This window comes from Ranitomeya variabilis, chromosome 4 (genome assembly GCF_051348905.1).
Source record: "Ranitomeya variabilis isolate aRanVar5 chromosome 4, aRanVar5.hap1, whole genome shotgun sequence".
Lineage (NCBI taxonomy): Eukaryota > Metazoa > Chordata > Amphibia > Anura > Dendrobatidae > Ranitomeya > Ranitomeya variabilis.
In genome coordinates, this window is record NC_135235.1 from 467,279,400 (window position 1) to 467,294,450 (window position 15,051).

Sequence of the window (15,051 nt, forward strand, 5' to 3'; positions counted from 1 at the left end):
GCTGGTGGCAGACATAACCATTCGTTGGACAACCAAGGATTACAGGCGTGAGAGACACAACTCCAATCCAGCAGAGGCAGGGGAACACTTGCAAAGTTCTGGGACAGTTTTCTCAGACCCTCTCATCACCCTGGCCCTGAGTCATGGGTTAATATCACAAGGAATGGTATGTTTTCTAAGATGCTGAGGGAGTACCTTGCTCACTGTACCAATGTCCTCCGTGATTCCTTTGTGCCTTTTAATTATTATCCAAGCTGGACACGTGGCATGAACTGGCTCTCTATGCCTTGGAGGTCCTGGCCTGCGCTGCCGCTAGCGTTTTGTCATAGCGGGTTTGTAGTGTCGCTGGTGGAATTATCACAGATAAGCGCATTCGCCTGTCAACGGAAAATGCAGACAGGCTGACTTTTGGCCAGACTTCTCTACACCACTAAATGACAGCAAAACATAACCTCCAATACAGTGTCTTTTTGGGAGGTTGAACAACCAAGGAGTACAGGCGAGAGAGACACAGGCAAAGGCAGGGGAACACTGGCAAAGTTCTGGGACAGTTTTCTCAGACTCTCCCATCGCCCTGGCCCTGAGGCGCAGGGTAATGTCACAAGGAATGGAATGTTTTCTAAGATGCTGTGGGAGTACCTTACTGACCATACCAACGTCCTCTGTGATTCCTCTGTGCCTTTTAAATTTTGGGTATCCAAGCTGGACACATGGCATGAACTGTGTCTCTCCCCTTGGAGGTCCTGGCCTGCCCTGATGCTAGCGGGTTTTTAGTGCTGCTGATGGAATTATAACAGGTAAGCGCATTCGCCTGTCAACGGAAAATGCAGACATCTGACATAACCTCCAATACAGTGTCTTTTTCGGAGGTGTATTTGGAGCGGCCCCCAGACGCAGGGCAGCGGGGTACTCGGTACCGAGCCTCTCTCGGTTCTGGGGATGTCACGGTGGCCTGACCCGGTCCGTGGCCCTACTAAGGGGCGCCCAATTAAAGATGTAGGTGACGGTGTAGGTCGCAGTAAATAACGAGGACACAGGGTTGCAGTCTCTTTACCTCTTTACTGAAGGCTTCGGCATCCGCAATCCAGAGCACTGCTAACAGGGCTGGCTGAGACCGGCCGGTCCGAAGGCACATCCAGAGTTCCCTTTGCAGGTGGAAATCAGTAGCCTACCTACTAGCGCCTGGGTGTTGTAGTACTTCCCTGCTGAGCACCACGGGATAGTCCTCACAACTGTCGTGTATGTTTCTGTTCTTTCTCTCCGTCCCCCAGATGATATGGATAGGATGCACCCGTATGACGGGGTAGGCCTGGAGTTATTTTATAGGGACCCTAGAGATGCCCCTCTCCCACAATTGCCTCCATTGTCTTCATTAGGTGATTAAGGTCAGGCAGCCAACCTAAGGTCAACTGCCCTGCCGTTGGTTTGAAGTAATGCGTAGAGCCTAATACTTCCTCGGCGTTCCGGTCACCAGCTACGCGCCTCAGAAGGATGTTGCCTATCTCAGGGCATGACTCCTTCTGGTTCTTTCGCCTTTGTGCTGTGATCTCATTTCTCACTTCTCCACAATATACCTCGCTTTGTGTCCTTTCTTAGGATGCCGCAGCAATGAAGTGCAGGTGCGGCTCCGTAACGATCTGTCCTTTTGCTAGGCCTCTGTCAGGATCCCACCCTTGACAGGGACCCCCTGAATCTTCCCAAGTAATGCTCTCCTCTCACTAGATGTTACCTGGGCAAAACCCAGTCAGCTTCTCCCTAACTTCCTATCCAACCCCCAGTTTTACCAGAGTGTGTGGAGTGACCTAATACATAGAACCCTTTGCTCCCCCTGGTGGCCGGAGTGTGAAGTGTAATGTGTGACTGTGATACCTGGTCAGGTGAACTCTTTTAGTGCAATCAGACGTACCATCACTCCCCTTAGTGGCAGAGCGACGTTACTGCAACGACCAGGACTCTGGGGCGCTGCACTTTCCCATGCACCTCTTCACACCCACACTCGTATATTTCCCATGGGGAAATGTTTGTCAGCCTATACACTTAGTGTATGGCATTCCAAGCCTAGGAGACCAACTCCTTTGAAATGGGACAGTTTTTTTATGAGGCCCTCCTCCATGTTTCTTCAAAAGGGGTTTGGGGTGCATGCAAATTTGGGTCAAGGCGGCACTTGCATTCAATGCATAAGGAAACAGTATGGCAGGACCAACTGAAGAATGAAAAGTGGGTTTTCCTGTGGCCATCCAGTCCCTGGGTTCAAAGGCTTATCGGGGTGCATATGACTTGGTAGCAGGGCAGGCCTTGCAGTCAATGTATAAGAAAACAGTATGGGAGTAGAAAATGAATAACGTGAAATGGATTTTCCTGTGGCCATCCAATATGTGGTTTCAAAGGCTTATTGGGGTGCATATGACTTGGTAGCAGGGCAGGCCTTGAAGTCAATGCATAAGAAAACAATATGGGAGTACAAAATAAATAATGTTAAGTGGATTTTCCTGTGGCCAGCCAGTATCTGACCTGGATTCAAAGGCTAATAGGTTGCATATGACTTGGTAAAACACAACATGAAGAGCAAACTCACCAAAACCTTGTCAGATGACAAATGCACTCGCAGGGTGCAGCAGGCCCCTGTGTTGTGAAATTGGATTCTGGGCTCCCCCGGTGGCCACTTGTGGAATTTAACTTGTGTGCATCATCCCCTCTGTTCACCTGCTCCTATCAGGATGTGGGAGTCGCTATATAACCTTGCTCCTCTGTCAGTTTCATGCCGGTCAACAATGTAATCAGTAGCCTTTCTGTGCTTGTTCCTGCTACTAGACAACTCCCAGCTAAGTTGGACTTTTGTCCTTGTGTGTTTTTGCATTTTGTTCCTGTTCACAGCTGCTGTTTCGTTACTGTGTCTGGAAAGCTCTTGTGAGCGGAAATTGCCACTCTGGTGTTATGAGTTAATGCTAGAGTCTTAAAGTAATTTCTGGATGGTGTTTTGATAGGGTTTTCTGCTGACCGTGAAAGTGCCCTTTCTGTCTTCATGCTATCTAGTAAGCGGACCTCGATTTTGCTAAACCTATTTTCATACTACGTTTGTCATTTCATCTTAAATCACCGCCAATATATGTGGGGGCCTCTGTCTGCCTTTTGGGAAAATTTCTCTAGAGGTGAGCCAGGACTGTCTTTTCCTCTGCTAGAATTAGGTAGTTCTCCGGCTGGCGCTGGGCATCTAGCGATAAAAAAACGTAGGCATGCTACCCGGCCACTTCTAGTTGTGCGGCAGGTTTAGTTCATGGTCAGTATAGTTTCCATCTTCCAAGAGCTAGTTCTCATATATGCTGGGCTATGTTCTCTCGCCATTGAGAATCATGACAGTTTGACCGGCCCAAAAAAGGGTTAAATTACTGGCTGAGAAAGGAGAGAAAAAAGAAGTCTGCTACAATTTTTTTTTTTTTTTTTTTTTTTCCCTCTAGTTCTGAGTGTGCTCTTAATTGAATCACTTGCTAGTCTGCCTATACTGCAGCCTTCCTCTCTTCCTCTCCTTCTAATCCTTGAATGGCTCTGTGTTCACCTGTTTCAAATGGATCTTCAGAGTGTAGCTACAGGTTTGAATAATCTCGCCACAAAGGTACAAAATTTGCAAGATTTTGTTGTTCATGCACCTATGTCTGAGCCTAGAATTCCTTTGCCTGAATTCTTCTCGGGGAATAGATCTCACTTTCAAAATTTTAAAAATAATTGCAAATTGTTTTTGTCCCTGAAGTCTCGCTCTGCCGGAGACCCTGCACAGCAGGTCAGGATTGTAATTTCCTTGCTCCGGGGCGACCCTCAAGACTGGGCTTTTGCATTGGCACCAGGGGATCCTGCGTTGCTCAATGTGGATGCGTTTTTTCTGGCCTTGGGGTTGCTTTATGAGGAACCTCATTTAGAGCTTCAGGCGGAAAAGGCCTTGATGTCCTTGTCTCAGGGGCAAGATGAAGCTGAAATATACTGCCAAAAATTCCGCAAATGGTCTGTGCTTACTCAGTGGAATGAGTGCGCCCTGGCGGCAATTTTCAGAGAAGGTCTCTCTGATGCCATTAAGGATGTTATGGTGGGGTTCCCTGTGCCTGCGAGTCTGAATGAGTCCATGACGATGGCTATTCAGATCGATAGGCGTCTGCGGGAGCGCAAACCTGTGCACCATTTGGCGGTGTCTACTGAGAAAACGCCAGAAAATATGCAATGTGATAGAATTCTGTCCAGAAGCGAGCGGCAGAATTTTAGACGAAAAAATGGGTTGTGCTTCTATTGTGGTGATTCAACTCATGTTATATCAGCATGCTTTAAGCGTACTAAGAAGCCTGACAAGTCTGTTTCAATTAGCACTTTACAGTCTAAGTTTATTCTATCTGTGACCCTGATTTGTTCTTTGTCATCTATTACCGCGGACGCCTATGTCGACTCTGGCGCTGCTTTGAGTCTTATGGATTGGTCCTTTGCCAAACGCTGTGGGTATGATTTGGAGCCATTGGAGGCTCCGATACCTCTGAAAGGGATTGACTCCACCCCATTGGCTAGTAATAAACCACAATACTGGACACAAGTGACTATGCGTGTTAATCCGGATCACCAGGAGGTTATTCGCTTTCTGGTGCTGTATAATCTACATGATGTTTTGGTGCTGGGATTGCCATGGCTGCAATCTCATAACCCAGTCCTCGACTGGAGAGCTATGTCTGTGTTAAGCTGGGGATGTAAAGGAACTCATGGGGACGTACCTTTGGTTTCCATTTCATCATCTATTCCCTCTGAGATTCCTGAATTCTTGTCTGACTTTCGTGACGTTTTTGAAGAACCCAAGGTTGGTTCACTACCTCCGCACCGGGAGTGCGATTGTGCCATAGACTTGATCCCGGGTAGTAAATACCCTAAGGGTCGTTTATTTAATCTGTCTGTGCCTGAACACGCTGCTATGCGAGAATATATAAAGGAGTCCTTGGAAAAGGGACATATTCGTCCTTCGTCATCTCCCTTAGGAGCCGGTTTTTTCTTTGTGTCTAAGAAAGACGGCTCTTTGAGGCCGTGTATTGATTATCGACTTTTGAATAAAATCACGGTTAAATATCAATATCCGTTACCACTGCTTACTGATTTGTTTGCTCGTATAAAGGGGGCCAAGTGGTTCTCTAAGATTGATCTCCGTGGGGCGTATAATTTGGTGCGAATCAAGCAGGGGGATGAGTGGAAAACCGCATTTAATACGCCCGAGGGCCATTTTGAGTATTTGGTGATGCCTTTTGGTCTTTCAAATGCCCCTTCAGTCTTCCAGTCCTTTATGCATGACATTTTCCGCGATTATTTGGATACATTTATGATTGTGTATCTGGATGATATTCTGATTTTTTCGGATGACTGGGACTCTCATGTCCAGCAGGTCAGGAGGGTTTTTCAGGTTTTGCGGTCTAATTCCTTGTGTGTGAAGGGTTCTAAGTGTGTTTTTGGGGTTCAGAAGATTTCCTTCTTGGGATACATTTTTTCCCCCTCTTCCATCGAGATGGATCCTGTCAAGGTTCAGGCTATTGGTGATTGGACGCAACCCTCTTCTCTTAAGAGTCTTCAGAAATTTTTGGGCTTTGCTAACTTTTATCGTCGATTTATTGCTGGTTTTTCTGATGTTGTAAAACCATTGACTGATTTGACTAAGAAGGGTGCTGATGTTGCTGATTGGTCCCCTGATGCTGTGGAGGCCTTTCGGGAGCTCAAGCGCCGCTTTTCTTCCGCCCCAGTGTTGCGTCAGCCTGATGTTGCTCTTCCTTTTCAGGTTGAGGTCGACGCTTCTGAAATCGGAGCTGGGGCGGTGTTGTCGCAGAGAAGTTCCGACTGCTCCGTGATGAGACCTTGTGCTTTTTTTTCCCGTAAATTTTCGCCCGCCGAGCGGAATTATGATATTGGGAATCGGGAGCTTTTGGCCATGAAGTGGGCTTTTGAGGAGTGGCGTCACTGGCTTGAGGGGGCCAGACATCAGGTGGTGGTATTGACTGACCACAAAAATTTAATTTACCTTGAGTCTGCCAGGCGCCTGAATCCTAGACAAGCGCGCTGGTCGTTGTTTTTCTCTCGGTTTAATTTTGTGGTGTCTTACCTACCGGGTTCTAAGAATGTTAAGGCGGATGCCCTTTCTAGGAGTTTTGAGCCTGACTCCCCTGGTAATTCTGAGCCCACAGGTATCCTTAAAGATGGAGTGATATTGTCTGCCGTTTCTCCAGACCTGCGGCGGGCCTTGCAGGAGTTTCAGGCGGATAGACCTGATCGTTGCCCACCTGGTAGACTGTTTGTTCCTGATGATTGGACCAGTAGAGTCATCTCTGAGGTTCATTCTTCTGCGTTGGCAGGTCATCCTGGAATCTTTGGTACCAGGGATTTGGTGGCAAGGTCCTTCTGGTGGCCTTCCCTGTCACGAGATGTGCGAGGCTTTGTGCAGTCTTGTGACGTTTGTGCTCGGGCCAAGCCTTGTTGTTCTCGGGCTAGTGGATTGTTGTTACCCTTGCCTATCCCAAAGAGGCCTTGGACGCACATCTCGATGGATTTTATTTCGGATCTGCCTGTTTCTCAGAAGATGTCTGTCATCTGGGTGGTGTGTGACCGTTTCTCTAAGATGGTCCATCTGGTTCCCTTGCCTAAGTTGCCTTCTTCTTCCGAGTTGGTTCCTCTGTTTTTTCAAAATGTTGTTCGTTTGCATGGTATTCCGGAGAATATCGTTTCTGACAGAGGGACCCAATTCGTGTCTAGATTTTGGCGGGCATTCTGTGCTAGGATGGGCATAGATTTGTCTTTTTCGTCTGCTTTCCATCCTCAGACTAATGGCCAGACCGAGCGGACTAATCAGACCTTGGAGACATATTTGAGGTGTTTTGTGTCTGCGGATCAGGATGATTGGGTTGCTTTTTTGCCTTTGGCGGAGTTCGCCCTCAATAATCGGGCCAGCTCTGCCACCTTGGTGTCCCCGTTTTTCTGTAATTCGGGGTTTCATCCTCGATTTTCCTCCGGTCAAGTGGAATCTTCGGATTGTCCTGGAGTGGATGCTGTGGTGGAGAGGTTGCATCAGATTTGGGGGCAGGTGGTGGACAATTTGAAGTTGTCCCAGGAGAAGACTCAGCTTTTTGCCAACCGCCGTCGTCGTGTTGGTCCTCGGCTTTGTGTTGGGGACTTGGTGTGGTTGTCTTCTCGTTTTGTCCCTATGAGGGTTTCTTCTCCTAAGTTTAAGCCTCGGTTCATCGGCCCGTACAAGATATTGGAGATTCTTAACCCTGTGTCCTTCCGTTTGGACCTCCCTGCATCCTTTTCGATTCATAATGTTTTTCATCGGTCATTGTTGCGCAGGTATGAGGTACCAGCTGTGCCTTCCGTTGAGCCTCCTGCTCCGGTGTTGGTTGAGGGTGAGTTGGAGTACGTTGTGGAAAAGATCTTGGACTCTCGTGTTTCCAGACGGAAACTCCAGTATCTGGTCAAATGGAAGGGATACGGTCAGGAGGATAATTCTTGGGTCACTGCCTCTGATGTTCATGCCTCCGATCTTGTCCGTGCCTTTCATAGGGCTCATCCTGATCACCCTGGTGGTTCTGGTGAGGGTTCGGTGCCCCCTCCTTGAGGGGGGGTACTGTTGTGAAATTGGATTCTGGGCTCCCCCGGTGGCCACTTGTGGAATTTAACTTGTGTGCATCATCCCCTCTGTTCACCTGCTCCTATCAGGATGTGGGAGTCGCTATATAACCTTGCTCCTCTGTCAGTTTCATGCCGGTCAACAATGTAATCAGTAGCCTTTCTGTGCTTGTTCCTGCTACTAGACAACTCCCAGCTAAGTTGGACTTTTGTCCTTGTGTGTTTTTGCATTTTGTTCCTGTTCACAGCTGCTGTTTCGTTACTGTGTCTGGAAAGCTCTTGTGAGCGGAAATTGCCACTCTGGTGTTATGAGTTAATGCTAGAGTCTTAAAGTAATTTCTGGATGGTGTTTTGATAGGGTTTTCTGCTGACCATGAAAGTGCCCTTTCTGTCTTCATGCTATCTAGTAAGCGGACCTCGATTTTGCTAAACCTATTTTCATACTACGTTTGTCATTTCATCTTAAATCACCGCCAATATATGTGGGGGCCTCTGTCTGCCTTTTGGGAAAATTTCTCTAGAGGTGAGCCAGGACTGTCTTTTCCTCTGCTAGAATTAGGTAGTTCTCCGGCTGGCGCTGGGCATCTAGGGATAAGAAAAGTAGGCATGCTACCCGGCCACTTCTAGTTGTGCGGCAGGTTTAGTTCATGGTCAGTATAGTTTCCATCTTCCAAGAGCTAGTTCTCATATATGCTGGGCTATGTTCTCTCGCCATTGAGAATCATGACACCCCTGATAATAAATGCTAAAGCAGCACAGGTGATGAGAGCAATCACCCACTCGCCCACACATTAGAGGGGTTGGCTGCCTAGTAGCAAAAATACACACAGGTAAGGCTTGTCTAAGACACTATTCACACAGATAAATGTGATGCACAGTGTCTGGACAACCTATTGATCACGCCCATAGTATTAGCAGGCGGGCTGTCCAGCACTATATATATACATGCAACACACAAGGAACAACATAAAGGGGCCCTGCTGCACCCTGAAAAAAGATAAATTAAACAAGATGTGTCTGCTTATGTGTCACACACCATATGGCCAACTAGGGTTGTTAAATGTTACAATGACTTTTCCCAGTGAATGCATTTGTATTGGTTGAAAGCAATGTTACTGTTGAAAAACGCATAAAAACGATGCGTGTGAACATATTCCAAGTGGTGGAGGAACATTTTGGTCTGGGGTTAATTATTTTGCCTTATATAAAAGTCATTACCCTGGAAAGGATGAACCTTAACATATTTCACAGCAAAATCCATTTTCTTTTGTTTTTGTATGTTTTTTGGTACACCTGTAAAAAAGGCGTGAAACTCTGACAACATTGCTTACAGCTGTGACCTAGGAGTCAAAAATGCTTCCAGGGACATTTGCCATGATGTTCCTGTGTCATTTGAGCAGTGTTTCCATCATTTTCAGACAGTTTTAGACCCCGGGGGATCATGGTAAAAATTCTCGGGTCTCACATAGACTTACTTTGGGCTCGTTGTTCTGTCCGAGTACCCGAGTATTCCAATTTGCTCGACCCGAGCAATGAGCACCCGAGTAGGGTTGAGCGACCTTTACTTTTATAGGATCGGGTCGGGTTTCACGAAACCCGACTTTTTCAAAAGTCGGGTCGAGTGAAATCGGCCGATCCTATAAAAAAGTCGGGGTCGGGGTCGGCCGAAACTCGAAACCCAATGCAGTGCATTGGGTTTCCAATGGTTCCCAGGGTCTGAAGGAGCGGAAACTCTCCTTCAGGCCCTGGGATCCATATTTAAGTGTAAAATAAAGAATTAAAATAAAAAATATCGCTATACTTACACTCTGACGGGCCCTGGTACTAACCGGGAACCTTCCTTCCTTAGAATCAGCCTTCCAAGACCTTGCGGTGACGTCGCGGTGACGTCGCGGCTTGTGATTGGTCGCGCGGCCCCCATGTGACCGCTCGCGCGACCAATCACAAGCCGCGACGTCACCGTGACGTCACCGAAGGCCCTGGAAGGGCTGATTCTTAGGAAGGAAGGCTGCCGGAACGAAGCCGAGGGTGAGTATATTCCTATTAGGTATATACTCACCCTCGGACATGCCCTGCTTCTTTCCGACAGCCTTCCTTCCTAAGAATCAGCCCTTCCAGGGCCTTCGGTGACGTCATGGTGACGTCGCGGCCTGTGATTGGTCGCGCGAGCGGTCACATGGGGGCCGCGCGACCAATCACAAGCCGCGACGTCACCGCGACGTCACCGCAAGGTCCTGGAAGGCTGATTCTAAGGAAGGAAGGTTCCCGGTTAGTACCAGGGCCCGTCAGAGGGTAAGTATGGCGATATTTTTTATTTTAATTCTTTATTTTACACTTAAATCTGAATTCCGATACCAATTCCCGATATCTTAAACATATCGGGAATCGGTATCGGAATTCCGATTCCAGATTCAGAAGATCGCCGACCTCATGGCCGACCCCACACAGGGGTCGGGTCGGGTTTCATGAAACCCGACTTTGCCAAAAGTCCGCGACTTCTGAAAATTGCCGACCCGTTTCGCTCAACCCTACACCCGAGCATTTTAGTGCTTGCTCATCACTACTGTTCATGCCTTTGTCAGTGGGCAAACTTACAAAATCAGCAAGGGATCAAATGCTTATTTCCCCCACTGTACGTTCATTTACCAAGGTCATTGGGAATTCACTGTATATTTTAGTAGATGTGTTAGCTAGAAATTTATCATACAGTATTTCAGATAAATTCATGCAAAACAGAAAAACTAGAAAGAAAAAAAATAATGAGACTAAAATGAAAAGTAAGCTGCTTCTTTGTTATTTTCAGCACTGTTGTTCTATGACTAAAACTCCTTAAATTTTAACAACAGGGAAATTGTTTTACGCTGTTTTTGTCACCATTTGCTTGGCCTGTGCCAACTGTTCATTTATCTGGTAAGCATTTCTGTGCAATGCAGCATGATTATAGAAAGTAAACAATTACTAATTTGCAGAGCATTGATTCATTCTGGCCTTCAGCAATGCAGACTCTACATCCAGTCATGTATCTAGCTATACATGGCAACTGTATTTTAATGACTGATAAACTTGGAATGGTTGTGCAAATGAGTAAAAAATTTAATGATCTGTGTTTTAAATAAAAAAAATGTGTTTTTTTGCCCATTGTGGTTGGGTTCATGCATTGTTACAAAACAATGTTTTTTTTTTGTTTTTTTTTCTACAGCTACACAGTTATTCCAGTTAGATGGATAAACGAAGGTCATTCACATTTCTTAAATTTTATTGACTCCTTTATAGAGTTGTAACTGGCAAGTTTTGTTTTGGAGATAACTAGATAAAATACTGTAGGCATTTCTCTATTTCACTTGAAACTTGAGGGATTTGAAGTTATTTTTTTACTAATATTTACTGGCTCAACTCAAGGATAAAAATTATGTGCTGTTAGCATTGGAAATTGAGAATAGTTTAAAGCTGTCTACTGTTAAAGGGGCATTAGTTTTCGGAGTTATTATCTGTTATGACATTACACTAGGATATGTCATTAAATTCTCCACAGTAAAAGACACTTGTAGCAGTCATTCAAGTCAATAAATGGTGGTAATGAACTTGTATTTCACATCAGAATAATACAGAACCAGTAATTGGTCCGAAACATGGAACAGGAGTAACAGTTTATATAATATCCTCTGACTGTGTAGGTGCCACTCTGGGGATTAACTTAAAATAAATTATATATAAATACTAAAAACAATTTGCAAGTGGAAAGTGATTATGGTCTATTAAACAATAGAAAGAGCAATAATTATTATGGCGCCAAAGCAACTGGCAAAAATATTATCTATGAATCTCTCTTGCTTTAAAAACTGTCTCTGACTATTAGTAAAAGTAATTTACCGTGCCCTTGATCCTATGTTCATTACATGCAAATCTGAAAGATCCCCTCATCTGAATCAATCTATGAGCAGAATTAAGTAAAAGTAAATAAAATTCCAAATTTATCAGTAAAAGGATAGAAAATAACCCTGAAAAATTTCTAATGCTGCAATTGTCAATACTCATGGGCATAACTGTGCGGGAGTGATGGGCAGGCAGAAGACATGTATTGAAGATATGGACTGTTATGAACAATCTGGCTGCAAACCAGAGGTTAAAGTTTGAGTTATTTTTGTAAGTTGACAAAATAAAGACATTTAAGTTGGCCTAACCTGGTTTTCTGACTCTTTACCACACTGTCCTGAAAGCTGCTGCATTACAAAAGCTGTACTGCTCTCTCTATGCCAAAACATAGTAACAGTTCCTCCCCTTTATGCTCCCATGCAGAAGTCATGTTCCTTTTGCAATATCCTACATTGTGCCCTATTTAAATAATTGTCTCCCCTTTTCGTCTCCTTGAAATAATAATGTCACTCTTTGCAGCCCCATACAATAATTATGTTCCATTTTGTGGTTCTATAAAAAAAAAAAATGTCTTTGTGCAACCATATACCGTAATGTTTATCTCTTTTTGTGCCCCATACAATTATGTACCTCTTACAACCTCATACAATAATTATGCCCCTTTTTGTGCCCTATACATTTATTATCTTCTTCTTTGTGTCCCATACAATATTTATGTCCTGCTTTGCAGCCTGATACAAAACTATGTATTGGTTTGTGTCCCCATACAACAATTATGTCTCTCTTTGTGCCCCATAAAATAATCATGTCCTACTTTGTGGCCCAATACAAAAATAATTTTCCTCTGTACGGACCCATACAATAATTAGGCCTAATTTTGCCGCCAATAATCATGTCCTTTGTTTGCATCTTCATACAATTATTATACCCGTGTTTCTGCCACCATACAATAATTATGTCTACTTTTAACCCTGGGTCAGGCACATCTCTGGCTCTCCCAAGTTCAGGTGCAGTGCTACTGAAAGGCACTGATTAGAAAACCGCATATAATATCTAATTATCTCTATTTATGGGCACTAAAAGTAATCAGTGACCTTCATAGAGATGTATTAAAAGAGAGTATTAAAATCAGATGCAAAAAAAAATAATAACCATAACCACTGGATCCTAATCCTGATTATTTGCTTAAAAAGCGATCGAGAGAACACGTTTTTCTGCTCCATTTGCTTGTTGGCATTGCAGAATACAGCCAGATACTTTCCATATTACAGTGCTAAAAATCCATCTATTTAAAACTGTGGTTTGTCTGTCACATGGATCACATATAAGTGCACTCAAAATTCTGCCATTTCTGTCCTCCATTTAAATTTTGTTGCAGTGTGTTAGTGAAGTTATTGACACCAATAGTTACGTACAGGCCAGCTATTTAAGGCCTCTTTCACATGTCTCCAGTGCATGTGGTGACAGTTTTCACACGTACCGGAGACACTGACACTCGTAGACACATTCAATTGAATGGGTCTGTGCACATATCTGTGTTTTTTCATAAGCCGTGAGTCCAAGTGACCCACACGTGAACATGTCCGTTTTTATGCAGCTGCATGGATCACATGAACCCATACAAGTCAATGGGTCCATGTAAACACGTACCACACACGGATGCCTTCCACGTGCAGTAACACACGGACGGCCGCCAGGGAAGAAGTGCTATAGTAAGCGCTGTTTTACTGTGGCAGGTGCTGAAGACGCTCTCATCATTCTCCCCTGCTCTGCCAGCGATCGGCGAGAGCAGAGGAGAATGAGGAGAGTTATATTAAAGTCTGAATGATGACAGCAGGTGGGGGCTTTTGAGGATTGCAGCCCTCAGCTGTGAGTTTTGCCTGGTTGGTTCAAAAAGATAGGGGGAACCCACGTTGGGTTTTTCACTCATTTATTTTGTTAGATCGCAGGCGGCAGCTGAGGAATACCCTGATCATCCGCTCCTGCTGTCACTGTTATTAGAGGCAGCAGGTGTCGGATGATGGGAGTAAGAGTCCCAAATGCCCCCACCTGCTGTAATAGTTTGGACTGTAATATAACTCTCATCATTCTATTTTGCTCATGCTGATCGCTGGCAGAGCAGCGGAGAATTATGAGAGCCGTCTTCAGCACCAGCCACTGGGGAAGAGAGCTTACTGTAGCGCTTCATCCCCGGGGCCATCTGTATGGTACTGATGCAGCAAACGGGCGGCACACGGTTGCCACATGTATTACACACATGGACACATGGACATGATATCTCCTCTATCAGTGTTTCCGGTACTGGAAATATCACGACGTGTGAAACTTGCCTAAAGTTGTGGATTGTCCGTCACACGGATCACATATAAGTGCACTCAAAATTCTGCCATTTCTGGCATCCATTTAAATTTTGTTGCAGTGTGTTAGCAAAGTTACTGTGTCAGTAACTTTGCTAACACACTGCAACAAAATTTAAATGGATGCCAGAAATGGCAGAATTTTGAGTGCACTTATATGTGATCCGTGTGACCAGTTTGCTGTTAAAAATTTTACTAATGGAAGCAGAGGCACAGGTGGTGAAGTTCACATTCATTTTTTATTGATATTTCTGTGGACCACGATCTCGGGGGCTCTGGAGGGGGCATGACTACGTGAGCCCCAGGCACCCGTGGTAAGTCCGCTTGAACAGGGTCAGAATGGAATGCCTGGGGGAAACGGGTGCTACCTCCAGTTAGACCCCAGACATGTGGCAGCTGTTCCAGTGGGACAGATGGACTAGCAGGGTTAACAGATGTCATGGAGCAGACTGGCAGATTCCGGATTTACAGGTAGGAGCAGACACAGGTGGTACTGGCGTTGTCCAGAGGTACAGATGGCTGTATGGCGGGACGTGAGGAACTGGCATAGATAGAATGGATGTCATCCAGGATATCCAGGTAACAGATAGCTGACAGTTTGCGGAGACAAACAGTGTAAGTGGAGCACTGACAAAACACTTCAAAAGCTAAAGCACACACTAGCGGACATTGGAAGCTAGCAACAGAGGATGCTTGTTGCTCTGGCACCCTCCCTATGATGGAGGGGCTAGAAATAGTAAACACTATCACGCCATTGGTCAGAAGTACTTTTGAAATATGTGCGCTGTCACTTTAAGAGAACAGGAGCGCGCGCGCGCGCGACCTAACTACTCTGCCCAGGAACCTGCTGGCCACTCGCCAGGAAGTAGGGGAAAGAGAGGAAGCAGAGGCTGGAGCAAGACGGTGTGGAGCCAGCACAGAGTGGGAGTCCCGACGGGGACCCCGTGAAGGTGCGGGACCAGGTGTAACAAAAAATAGTTACCTACACGACAGCTATTTAGAACTGTTTGTCCGTCACACGGATCACATATAAGTGCACTCAAAATTGTGCCATCTCTGGCCTCCATTTAAATTTTGTTGCAGTGTGTTTGTTAGGTTTGGCGGATTGCATTAAATACATTTAATAACGAAGTGCAATCACAACCCAGGCCCCAGATGTAAAACTGCAGCAAATGTGAACAATGGCGGAACACGTAGC